Genomic DNA, 12,471 nt, shown 5'->3' with positions numbered 1-12,471 from the left:
CACCAGAAGAAGGTTGCTTTTGCAGGTTCCAGGCCATTGACCCCCACAGACGTCTTATCACCAGCTACAGTACCTGACCTGCGCCCCTGACCACTTGGGGGGCAAGGCTCTGCTGTTCTTTCGATGGGTCCATCGATGGGTCCCAGCTCAGTGTGAGGCCGGCAGTCCAACCAGCTCTCCAGCGCCAGGGCAAGCACCAGCACCTGTCCATTCCATTCCAGGACTTCATGCTGACCCTACAAGAGATGGCAGGACTGGGCCATCCAAGAGAGACCAAGCGTTGCAGGATTGTCGCTGATGCTGTGGTTTAGTCGTCCAGTTGTGTCCGGCTCTTTGTGACCCCGTAGGCCAGAGCATGCCAGGCACTCCTGTTTTCCACTGCGTCCTGCAGTTTGATCAGACTCATGTTGGTTGCTTCGAGAACACTGTTCTGTCAAGCTCGGACCAAGAAAGAACTGTGTCCAGCCACTTGAGGTTTCATCAAAGCTCTCCTCGCAGCCGAACAATGCCAGCTTGCTGAACTTGATAACCAGAGACACTAGACTCACTGTTTGCTGCCAACTTATTGCACATCTCATTATTTCTTGCCAATTTATTGCAAAGCTCATTACTTGCTGTCAACATTGTAAATCACATTAATTGCTGCCACACTGGCCCCACTTTTTGCACATTTCGTGCTGACCGTTTCTCATACTATGTTTGTTATTGTTTTATGCGTCATTTATACAATGTGTTCCCTCATTTCCCAACATTGCAAAGGTCAACCTGGCCCTCACGTCATGGTCCCCTCCGCTTCGGGGAGTGCCCTGTCACGCACAGCGCATGGATGCTGCGAGCCTTGTGCTCATATAGGAAGGAAAGGGGGAGATGTAGGGATCGGCCATGGGGGCACGCAGACAAGCCAAGGCTCGGCCTCTGGGCGAGGCAAACCACTGCCTATGCACGGGCTGCAGCTGTCTGCACACCGTGCCCTTAGTTTCACCTTTGGCTTTCTCACCAGTCCGCCATGTCCTGTCCATGACCTTTGCCTCCCTTTGGAAAGGCATGGCTCACTTTCCACTTGGTGGGAACACGAGGCGATTGCAGAATCTCACATTGAAATCGCCGGTGGCAATGGTGTTGAAGCTAAAGATGCTTGTTCTGTGAATTTAAAATTTAATGTGAACAACGAAGCTCTGGATACTACTGTGGGGAAAGTTTTGCATGTTCCACAACTCTGTTGCAACATGCTTAGTGTGTCCAGTTTGCACAGCAAAGGTTTTCCAGATAACATTTGGGAATGGGAAATGTAATTTGACTAAGAATGGTGAGGTGTATGTTCAAGCCAATCTCATAAATGGCATAAACGGAGGATGCTATCACTACCACACTCCATGCCGCTCTGTCCCATCTGGAGAAGCCGGGGAGTTATGCGAGGCTGTTTGTGGATTTTAGCTCTGCTTTTAACACTATCCTCCACCATAGATTGATGTCCAAACTAGAGGCGCTTGGAATTTCCAACTCAATTTGTCTCTGGGTTTTGAATTTTCTGTCAGACTGCTCCCAAAGGGTTAGAATAGGGTCATATATATCCATAACCCTTAGCCTTAACACCGGCTCCCCACAGGGTTGTGTGTTGAGTCCCCTGCTCTATACCTTCTACATGTATGATTGCACAGCTATCCACTCCAGCAACAAAACCATAAAGTTTGCTGATGACACCACTGCGGTGGGGCTCATTTCTGGGGGGGATGCGTCCGCCTATTGGGACGAGGTGGAGCAGCTCTATGGTTTATGTGGAGATAATAATCTGGTCCTTAATACTGCCAAGACCAAGGAACTGGTGGTGGACTACAGAAAGAAAAAGGCGGACATTCAGCCCCTGTATATTGGTGGGGACCAGGTGGAGAGGGTGGCTGTATTTAAGTTTTTGGGTGTTACCATCGAGCAGCGTATGACCTTCAGCGTGATTACCACTGCTCTGGTGAAGAAGGCCCAGCAGAGAATATATTTCCTCAGACGTTTAAAAAAGAACAAGCTGAGTGAGAGACTGCTGGTGTCCTTCTACCGAGGCTCCATAGAGAGCATTCTTACATACTGTATGTCTGCTTGGTTTTCCAGCTGCACAGTCATAGATAGGAAAGTGCTCCAGAAGGTCATAACCACAGCCCAAAAAATTATCTGTCATCCTCTCCCATCTCTGAAAGAAATATACAGATCCCATTGCCTCAAAAAAAGCAAATAATATTTTAAAAGATTAATCTCATCCTGGATATAGTCTTTTTGCACCGTTGCTTTTGGGCAAGAGATATAGAACTATTAAATCAAGAACGAATAGATTAAAAAACAGTTTCTGTCCAAGAGCTATAACCATCTTAAATGCTGTAACTAAATGATATGATCTTGGGGAGTTGTGATGGGTGTGTGTGTGTGGCTGTAATTGTGTTTTTGTTTTGTTTTTATGGGATGACATTCATTTTCATTGTACTATGACAATGACAATAGTGTGTGTGTGTGTGTGTATGGTTGATCTTTCAGAGAATCAGTCTGCTAAGGTGTCACGCTCAAACCAGAAAGATGGGGCGGACCTGGAGCTGTTGCATAGAAGGCTGGGACACAGGGACACCAACGCCATTCAGGACCGACAGAAAAGAGAACTTGCAAGGGGACCGCAGGTGACAAAGAGCACCACAGCACCAACAAAGTGCCTAAGCTGCGTTACTCAGAAAGCTGTAAAACCTTCATTTCCTCCTTGCACAGAGCAAAGAAGTATCAAAGTGCTTGACATAGTCTGCAGTGACTTGACAGAGTCTACAGTGGAACTATGAATGTTCCCTCACTAGGGAAGAACAGGTACATACTAATATTTATTGATGATTTCTCAAAGTATCGTGTTGCATATTTCATCAAGGAAAAGAGTGAGACAGTGGACATGTTCCAGAACTACCTTGCAATGGTGAAGAACAAGTTCCAGAGAGCTCCAGCTATCCTGATGACTGACAATGGGGGTGAGTACTGCTCACGTGGGATGTGAAGGAGGGAAGTGAACATGTAACCACAATTCCCTACACCGCACAACAAAACCTCATAGCTGAAAGTTTAGGTCTATCATGGAGACGACTAGATTCCTATTAAAAGATGCATCCCTAACTGCTGTATATCTCTAGAACAGATTGCCAACCAAGGGAGCAAAATGCACACCTTTTGAAGTCTATGCTACTCAAACCTTCCCAAAGAACATACACACAAGCTTAACTCCAGAGCGCAAGCAGGTATCCTTGTGGAATACGCGTCTGAAGGTAAAGGATTCAGAATAATGTTCTTACAGACTGGTATAGTGAATGCAGATCAAGCAATTTACTTTGATGAGCACAACAAGGCAGACACGAAAAATTGTGTTCTGGATTTATGTGAGCAGTCAGAAAAAATCCCAGATCTTCTGTACTATCTTCATTAACCTTACCACGTCCAGAGCTGTATTCCAAGGTCATAGCACCCTCTACAGGCGATGCAGAATGAGAGACTCCGTTGATGAATTCTAAGGTCTCCACTCTTGACTGAAGGTCTTTCCACGCTCCATGCATTTAAATGGTTTCTCTCCTGTGTGAGTCCATTTATATTTTCTAAGTTTTCCACTCTGACTGAAACTCTTTCCACACTCCATGCATTTAAATGGTTTCTCTCCGGTGTGAGTCCATTTATGTTTTCTAAGTTTTCCACTCTGACTGAAACTCTTTCCACACTCCATGCATTTAAATGGTTTCTCCCCCATATGAGTCCGTTGATGAATTCTAAGGATTCCACTAGTAGTGAAGCTCTTTCCACATTCCATGCATTTAAATGGCTTCTCCCCCATGTGACTCCGTTGATGTATTCTAAGGTGTCGACTATCAATGAAGCTCTTTCCACATTGCATGCATTTAAATGGTTTCTCCCCCATGTGACTCCGTTGATGAATTCTAAGTTTTCCACTCTGACTGAAGCTCTTTCCACATTCCATGCATTTAAATGGTTTCTCTCCTGTATGAATCTGATGATGCAAATTCAGCATTCCACTACTACTGAAGCACTTGCCACATTCCATGCATTTAAATGGTTTCTCTCCTGTGTGTCCGTTGATGGCTTCTAAGATGCCCACTCCGACTGAAACTCTTTCCACACTCCATGCATTTAAATGGTTTCTCTCCTGTGTGAGTCCGTTGATGACTTCTAAGGTCTCCACTCTGACTGAAGCTCTTTCCACACTCCATGCATTTAAATGGTTTCTCTCCTATGTGCCTCCGTTGATGAATTCTAAGTGTTCCACTGAAGCTCTTTCCACACTCCATGCATTTAAATGGTTTCTCTCCTATGTGACTCCGTTGATGAATTCTAAGGTTTCCACTAGTAGTGAAGCTCTTTCCACACTCCATGCATTTAAATGGTTTCTCTCCTGTGTGACTCCGTTGATGAATTCTAAGGTTTCCACTAGTAGTGAAGCTCTTTCCACACTCCATGCATTTAAATGGTTTCTCTCCTGCGTGACTCCGTTGATGAATTCTAAGTATTCCACTGTGACTGAAGCTCTTTCCACACTCCATGCATTGAAATGGTTTCTGTCCTGTGTGAGTTCGATGATGTGAATTCAGGTCTCCACTCTGACTGAAGCTCTTTCCACACTCCATGCATTTAAATGGTTTCTCTCCTGTGTGAGTCCGTTGATGTGTTCTAAGGCTTCCACTAGTAGTGAAGCTCTTTCCACACTCCATACATTTAAATGGCTTCTCCCCCATGTCAGTCCGTTGATATTTTCTTAGTGTTCCACTGTCACTGAAGCTCTTCCCACACTCCATACTTTCAAATTGCTTCTCCTTTCTCTTTCCACACTCCATGTATTTAAATGGCTTCTTCGTTATTCACATTGAGCATGGCCCCACAGAATTCTGACTGCCTTCTTCATTGTCTGGTTTGGAGGGCGAAGTGGGGAGGAAATCCTATTTGTTTTCTATGAAGAGAAGAAAGGAATATTACAGACATCAATCAGCACCTGCTCTTATTTTAACATCTCATACACTCTCTCCTGTCCCCCCCCCCAATGTTCCACACTTTTGGGAAATGGAAATGAACTAATGTGAAATAATGGTAATACATCATCAACCTTTTATAACCCTTAATCATTGTTAAGGAAGTAGCATTATCTCAGAATATGTGGTATTTACTTTTTAAATAAAGAGGTTTCTCACACGAAAGGGAGCTGCCCTCAACTTCCGGTTGACCTCACCATCTTCTCCAGTCGGAGGTCCGTTCAGCGGAGCGGACCTCGGTGCTTCAGAGGTGGGGGGAACCACTCCAATGCAGTGGACCACCCCCCAAAAAACCCCAAATCGAGCGTTTTGGGGGCTGAATGTCTGGCGGGCGCCATTCACGGGCTCCCTCCTCCCTGGTTTGGCTCTGTTTTGAGCCCCTGAGAGTGAAGCGGACAGAGACCACTAATTTTGACAGCGCGAAGCTGCAAGACTGGGAGACAGCAGCGGCCAATTCTCCGAAAGGGCAAAAAATTCTGCAAAAGGAATAGAACGTGAGTAATTTGACCCATTGGACTTAAATTTGGAAAAATTTTGGACACAGGAGATCCAAAAACGGGAGTCGATCTCTACCCACTGAGGCAGTAACATGCCACGAAGCCAGAAAGAAATTTTGAGTGCTTTAAACCTCCAAGGAATGGACCTATATTCCCCTCTGAAGCAGGGTAAAGGGGGGAAGATCCTTTTGTTAATAAAAATCCCTGCAAAAATGTGTAACTGGCTTGAAGAAAAGCATCGCTTTGCCCCAAAATCAGCAACCCAGGAGACGCAGCGAGACACCATTATGATGTCATAAAGGAATGGAATGTGTTTATTATCAATAGGAGGTGAACTGTTGCAAGAAAGAAATAATCACGTTTGACAGCTGTCATTAAAATTGCAATCGTTCTTTTACTTCTTTGGAAACTTTCTTTTCAGCCAATTTGGTTATGACTTTTGTTCTATGAAACTGACTCCATTATCCTTTGTTCTCAAATCTCGGCTTTGCCCTTGAAGCTGGAAAGAATGTCAACATCCGGAGCAGCACCTGGGTTTCAACTGACAGTGCTAAAAAATGTTATGGGAAATTTACATGTGGAGTGCACTGGCTCAGTTTACAGATGGAAAGGAATAATAAAATATTGGAGGACAAGGAAGATGGATTGGAAATACAATAAATTACAGTGGAGAAAAGAAAAAATGAAGAATTAGTTCCTGGGAACAAGGTGAAAGATTTTAAAGGAAAAAAGAAGTTAGGCTCCAAGATGGAGACAAAATCTACAAAGTAGTATCATGGAACTTTGTTAACCCAGGGACAGAAGAACAAGAACCATTATTGGGACTTAAGGAAAATGTTATGATTAATGACTGGCAAGGGAGTCTTTATGGTATCAGGAGAGCAGAGGGAGGGGAGGACAGAATTTTGGGCTAAAAACAGGTCAGAACGGGAGTCGGATGAAGAAAAAAAGGAAATTGTGGTTTTATAGGATTAGATAAAAATGGTTTTGAATTTGGGCTATGTTATGGAACTTGCTGTATCGATTGAGAATGATGAGACCGGGGGGCGGGGGGGGGGGAGGAAGAGGCTGAAGTTGAAGGGAAAAATGTAGATGATATATGTGAAATTAAAAGGAATGATTAATTGTAGGATCTTTTATTTATTTTTTATTCTTTGAAGGAGATTTAGGCTAGGGAGGGAAAATATGATAATGTAATGTGTGAATTGAGAAATATGTTTAGCATAGTTAAATAGCAATTGTAGGGAATTAGATAGTTGAGCGGATTTCTGCTTCTGTTCCTCTTTCTGCTCTGGAGCCTCTTGGTGGCAGGGGGAGGCTTAACTTTAAAAAAGGACCACCTCCAACTGTCCATTCACCCTGTGATCTTCTCATGGCAGGAGGAGGACCGGGGATGGGGGGATAGGAGGAGGTGGATAAAAAGTGTGGGGGGGGGATAAGAGAGGAAAGTTTTAGAAATATGATTAGTTTGAAATAATGTTTTGTTTCTAGGATAAGGGTTGAAGTTTTGATATATGAAAACTGCAAAGGATAAAAACAATTTTGAAAATGAAAATCAGAAGGGTGGGATTTGAGGAAGTCCACAAAACAAAGTTAAGTAAAAATGAGGGTAAAACAATTGATACTGTATTTTTTGCTCCATGGGACACACTTTTTTCCTCCTCAAGAGTAAGGGGAAATCTCTGTGCGTCCTATGGAGTGAAGGCGCGGTCCCTGGAGCCAAATTGCCCAGGGGCGAAAAGCACATTGTGCTTTTTTTAAAAAGAAAAAAGAAAATGCAGGGGGTGTTAAAGGAAGCCGCTCAGCAGCTGATCAGCAGGATCGGGAGAGAGATAAGATGGGCCGAAGCCATGAGGCTGCTTCCTTGCTGCTTCGTGCCTGCCTGCCTTCCTGCCTGCGAAGCACACTTTGTCCCCTCAGCTCTGCCTCAGAAGCTCTCTCTGGAACATTTAAAAGTAACCCCGTTCCCAGTGAAAACACCCGGGAACCTTCTGGTGAGGCTGTTTAGCCAAGCCAGCTCTCCTCAATAATAGGAGGTGGGGGAGAGAGCGAGGGAAGGTGGCGACATTATTTCGCAAGAGGAACTAATGGGTTTTTTAAGGACGAGTGAGCTAATCCGGGGACAGAATAAGAAAGTGGTAGAAGCAGCAGCAGCAGGCAGGAGGGAGGGGCATTTCCCTTCATCACATGACAATTTCGGGGTCCTGTGATTTTTGAGGGGGGAAAGAGAAAAGATAGTAAAAGAAACAAACAAACAAACAAAAAACCTCCTGCAATAAACAGCAAGCAAGAAACCGTTTTAAAATCCTCCCCGGGTGAAACAGCAGTCCCTTTGAGCTGCAGGGCAGTTAAAATGAGCCCACAGGGACCGATTGCAAACAAACACAATGGGGGTGTTGAGTAAGGTTAAAGGCTGGCAGCACAGGGAAAGACAACACGTGGACCGAACGCCCGTGCTGTTTTTATTCCCTTCAGCTGTCGGCTCCTAAAAGGAGCCACAGTAATTCGACAGCAGCAGCGAGGTGCTTGTGGCTTAAGGGGGGATGGGATCCACACAACAAGAGGGACAATTGGAACCACGCACCCCAACCCCCCACGCACCAAGCTGACGCCTCCCCAGGGACAAAGAATATAGGAACAGGGGCTTGGGGATCGGAGGATTGCAAGCTGCTTGTCTCAGTCACGGGCAGGGAATCACCCGAGATTCAAACTACCCGTGTTTCCCCTTTTTTAAGACACCGCCTTACAACTTTTTTCCCTCAAAAAAACACACGGTGGCTTATTTTCAGGGGGTGTCTTTTTTTTTTTTTAAGTGCCGGTACAACTGGGTCCCACTGGCTCAGGATGCTTGGCGCATTTATTGCCTCTTCTATTCTCTCTGTTTCCCCTCCTCCCCATCCTGAATCAAGGGCTCTCTTTCCGGTGGCGGCCGGGTGTGTGTGCGCGTGGAGGTATAGAGGCTGCTCCCCGGGCTCTCTCACGCTGGCCGGGGAATGAGGAGGGAGGCAGGGACCTGTCCCGCTCTAAGACGCTCGTGAGGGAAGCGTGAGGGGGATGAGGCTTGGGCCTGCGCCTCTGGCGCGCGCAACCCCAACTGACGGACCGACGGAAGGAAGGGAAGGGAGGGGGGAAAGGGAAGGAGGGGGAGAGGAGCCGCATCAGCTCTCGGCGAGGAGGCCGGGGTGGCTGAATGACGAGCCGAAGAGGAACCTTTTCTATGTGGGGGGGGGGGGGAGAGAGAGACGCGATCACAAATATACAGAGAGAGACAGACGCGCGCACAGGGGGAGAGAGAGAGAAAGACGCACGGGGAGAGAGAGACGCACACGCTCACAGAGAAAAAGACGGACACGCACACACAGAGAGTGTGGCGCCGCTTCACGCTTTGTCAGCGCTGCAGCTGCCGCCGCTTCCAAACACCAACCCGACCTGGCAGGCTTCCTCCTCCTGCCACGGCCGGCACTGCAGGAGCTGGGTCCTGCCGGCTTGTGCCCTCGGTGTTCCGTGCGGCACTGCTGCACACTTTATCGGCGCTGCAGCCGCCGCCGCCGCTTCCGGGCTCCGACCCAACCCGGCAGGCTTCCTCCTCCTGTTGCGGCCGGCGTGCTGGGTCCTGCTAGCTGGCTGGGGCGCTAGGTGGTCTTGCTCCGCACGTCGCGGAAGTATGGCTTATTTTCGAGGTATGTCTTACATTTCTCAAACGATTAAAAACCCTGCCATGCCTTACTTTTTGACTACGTATTAAAAAAGGGGAAACACGGTACAAGAAAGAAGATTCCACCTAAACATTAGGAAGAACTTCCTGACAGTAAGAGCTGTTCGGCAGTGGAATTTGCTACCAAGGAGTGTGATGGAGTCTCCTTCTTTGGAGGTCTTTAAGCAGGCATATGTCAGGAATGCTTTGATAGTGTTTCCTGCTTGGCAGGGGGTTGGACTGGATGGCCCTTGTGGTCTCTTCCAACTCTATGATTCTATGAGAGAGGAAGAGGCTCACAAACAGCAGCGGCAATATGGGCATGCGGGGAACTGGGACACAAAGAGTTAAAGTGGACCCAACGAAGGGTATAAGATTCCTTTTAAACGTTTTGAAATATTATGCTGATATATGGTACTGGTTGTTTAAATAGTTTAATTAATTTAGTTAAATAGTTTAGTACCACATTTGATTCAGAATATTTCCCCCCTTGTTTTCCTCCTCTAAAAACCAAGTGCGTCCTATGGTGAGGTGCGACCTATGGAGCGAAAAATACTGTATGTTTGTCTGTATTTTGTTAAATGTTTCTGTTATGTATTTGTTTTGTTTCTGTCTTTATTGTATTATGTCTTATTATAAAAGGAATAAAAAAAAATTGGGGGGGGGAGAGAGAAAGGGAGCTGCTCTATGTTCATAAACCTGTCCACTTCAGATACCACTACCTGGTATCTGAAGAAGTGTGCATGCACACGAAAGCTCATACCAAAATAAAACTTAGTTGGTCTTTAAGGTGCTACTGAAGGAATTTTTTTTCTATTTTGCTGTCCACTATTGATCAGGTTCCTAAGCTCACCATGAAATTATTCATCCTCTGCACTATAATCCTCCACCCCTTGGGCCATATTCTGTCCCCTTTGACCTCTAGATCTTTATTAATCACCTGCACGGTCCCTTTGACCTCAGGAGGTGCATATTGACCATTTTGGGAGAGCCATACAGTCATACCTCGGTTTACAACCACCTCTGTTTACGAACGCCGCAGACCCATCTGGAATGGATTAATTCACTTTCCATTACTTTCAATGGGAAAGTTCACTTCAGGTTAAGTACGCTTCAGGTTAAGTACGCTTCAGGTTAAGTACAGACTTCCAGAACCAATTACACTCATACTTCAGTAGGAACCCTTTAGGGATGCGGGTGGCACTGTGGGTTAAACCACAGAGCCTAGGGCTTGCAGATCAGAAGGTCGGCGGTTAAAATCCCTGCGATGGGGTGAGCTCCCATTGCTCGATCCCAGCTCCTGCCAACCTAGCAGTTCAAAAGCACCTCAAAGTGCAAGTAGATAAATAGGTACCACTCTGGCGGGAAGGTAAATGGTGTTTCCGTGTGCTGCTGTGGTTCGCCAGAAGCAGCTTTGTCATGCTGGCCACATGACCGGGAAGCTGTACGCCGGCTCCCTCGGCCAATAATGCGAGATGAGCGCTGCAACCCAGAGTCAGTCATGACTGGACCGAATGGTCAGGGGTCTCTTTACTTTTACCTTTAGGAACCCTTTAGAAGATGTTTCTCCACAGAGACACAGGCATGTAGGTGAGACGTTAGTTGACAAGACAAAAGCTTCAAAGGGCGGAAATAATAAAGTGGGCTTCCTCCCTTTCCTCTTTCCCCCAATGGATGGACTCGCTATAACAGCCCCCAGCGCCCCATTCAGGAGCTGACCTGGGACTTATGGCAGGGCAAGGACTGAGCTTCAAGGGAGGAGAGGGTGGGTGGATCAGGCCTCCTGTTCAGGGATCTCTCCCTGGTCGACTCCAAGGAGATTCCTGGGCAGGAGGGAGAAGTCAAGGCAGGCAGCCCCCAAGTCTCTCTCTCTTTCTCCAAGATGGCTTTTGCTCCCAAGTGCCCCCACCTCTCCATCCAGAGGGGCCTCACCAGTTGAGCAAGGAGGGGGAGAGGAGGGAGAGGGGGGGGTCCTCTATCCAGGCCTTCCATGGACTCCCTCTCTAGACCAGCGTTTGGGGGACCTAATCTATCTGCATACTCTCTCTGTGTTCTAAAAAAGGTCAACAACTTTGGGGTAAAATCGTAAAAAAAAGGTCAACAACTTTGGTCGGCCCTCATACATGTTCACTTCATTAAATCTGGCCCTCCTTGAAAAAAGTTCAGGCACCCCTGCTCCAGATAAAAGGGACCCACCAAGCCTTGGCTTGGTACCCGGACAGAACAAGGAGCGCCCCAGGGATTCCTGCCAGGGGGAACCCAGAACATGCAGAGGGGAACGGAATTGAGGCCTCAGTTTGGGGGTGGGGGGCCCCCTTGGCGGGCCTCCCATTTCCATTCCCTAAAAGGGGCCCAAGGGGGGGGGCAGGGGAGCTGAGCATCTCTTGACAGCTGAGCATCTTGCAATGCAAACCCTGCCGGTGCTCCCTCTGCAGAAAGGCCCCCCGCTGCATTTCCCATAGTAAAAGGCAGGAAGGCTGATTTCTATTGGGGGGTGGGGCTTGCAATGCGAACCCTGCGAATGGAGGTCCCCGATCTGCAGCCGGATTGCATGGATCGGGGCCTCTGCAGATAGCGCCCATCGCCCCCTTCCCCGCCCTGCAGCTCTACCTCTTTGTCCTCTCTGCTCCCCCTCCCTTGCTCGCTATTCTACTCCCATTTCCTTTCCCGCCGCAATATATAAAGGGCTGGGGGCTCTCCAAGGATGCGCCCCCTCCCCCGCTCGACCGATCCACAGAAAGAAGGGGGAGGGGGAGCACTCCCCTACTTTCCTTTCATCCCCCGCCCCAAATCCTGCCTTCCCGAGTCCCTTCCCAGCTGCCCTGTTTGCAGATTCGGGGGGGGGGGGGAGCGCGTCCTTCTCCCCCTCCCCACAACCCCAAATCTCCCCCCAACCAAAAAAAAACCATTTCGCACCTTTTTTCCTCCTCCTCTGCAGACCTGCTCCTCTTCTGGGAATGTGAGTGGCGGCCCCTCCCCTCTCTCCTTGCCCCCTCCCCCCTCTAAACCTTCCTTCCTCTCTAGGAAGTGGAGCTCACTGATCCTTGGGGAGGAATGAGTGACGCCCCCCTCCCAGAGGACACAAATTCTCCTCCTTCCAAACAAGCTCTGAATATCCTGTTTCTTTCCTGATAAATCTCCCAGGTTCGATCCCCGGAGGCGGCAGGGAAAGAGACCCCCCCCCACCTCCGAAAAAGTCCTCCGGGGCAGGAAGGTTACATTCCCTCTTCATCTCTTT

At 47.7% G+C, this 12,471-nt stretch overlaps 1 pseudogene; it reads right to left on the bottom strand.

Annotated features, from left to right (window-relative positions):
• Positions 1–11: 11 nt before the first annotated feature.
• On the bottom strand, positions 12–12,206 carry LOC118077751 (oocyte zinc finger protein XlCOF6-like; annotated as a pseudogene).
• Positions 12,207–12,471: the final 265 nt, after the last annotated feature.

Source organism: Zootoca vivipara, chromosome 2 (assembly GCF_963506605.1).
Source record: "Zootoca vivipara chromosome 2, rZooViv1.1, whole genome shotgun sequence".
Classification (NCBI taxonomy): domain Eukaryota; kingdom Metazoa; phylum Chordata; class Lepidosauria; order Squamata; family Lacertidae; genus Zootoca; species Zootoca vivipara.
Note: the sequence above shows the minus strand (reverse complement) of the source record. Positions and strands in the feature narration are given on the sequence as shown.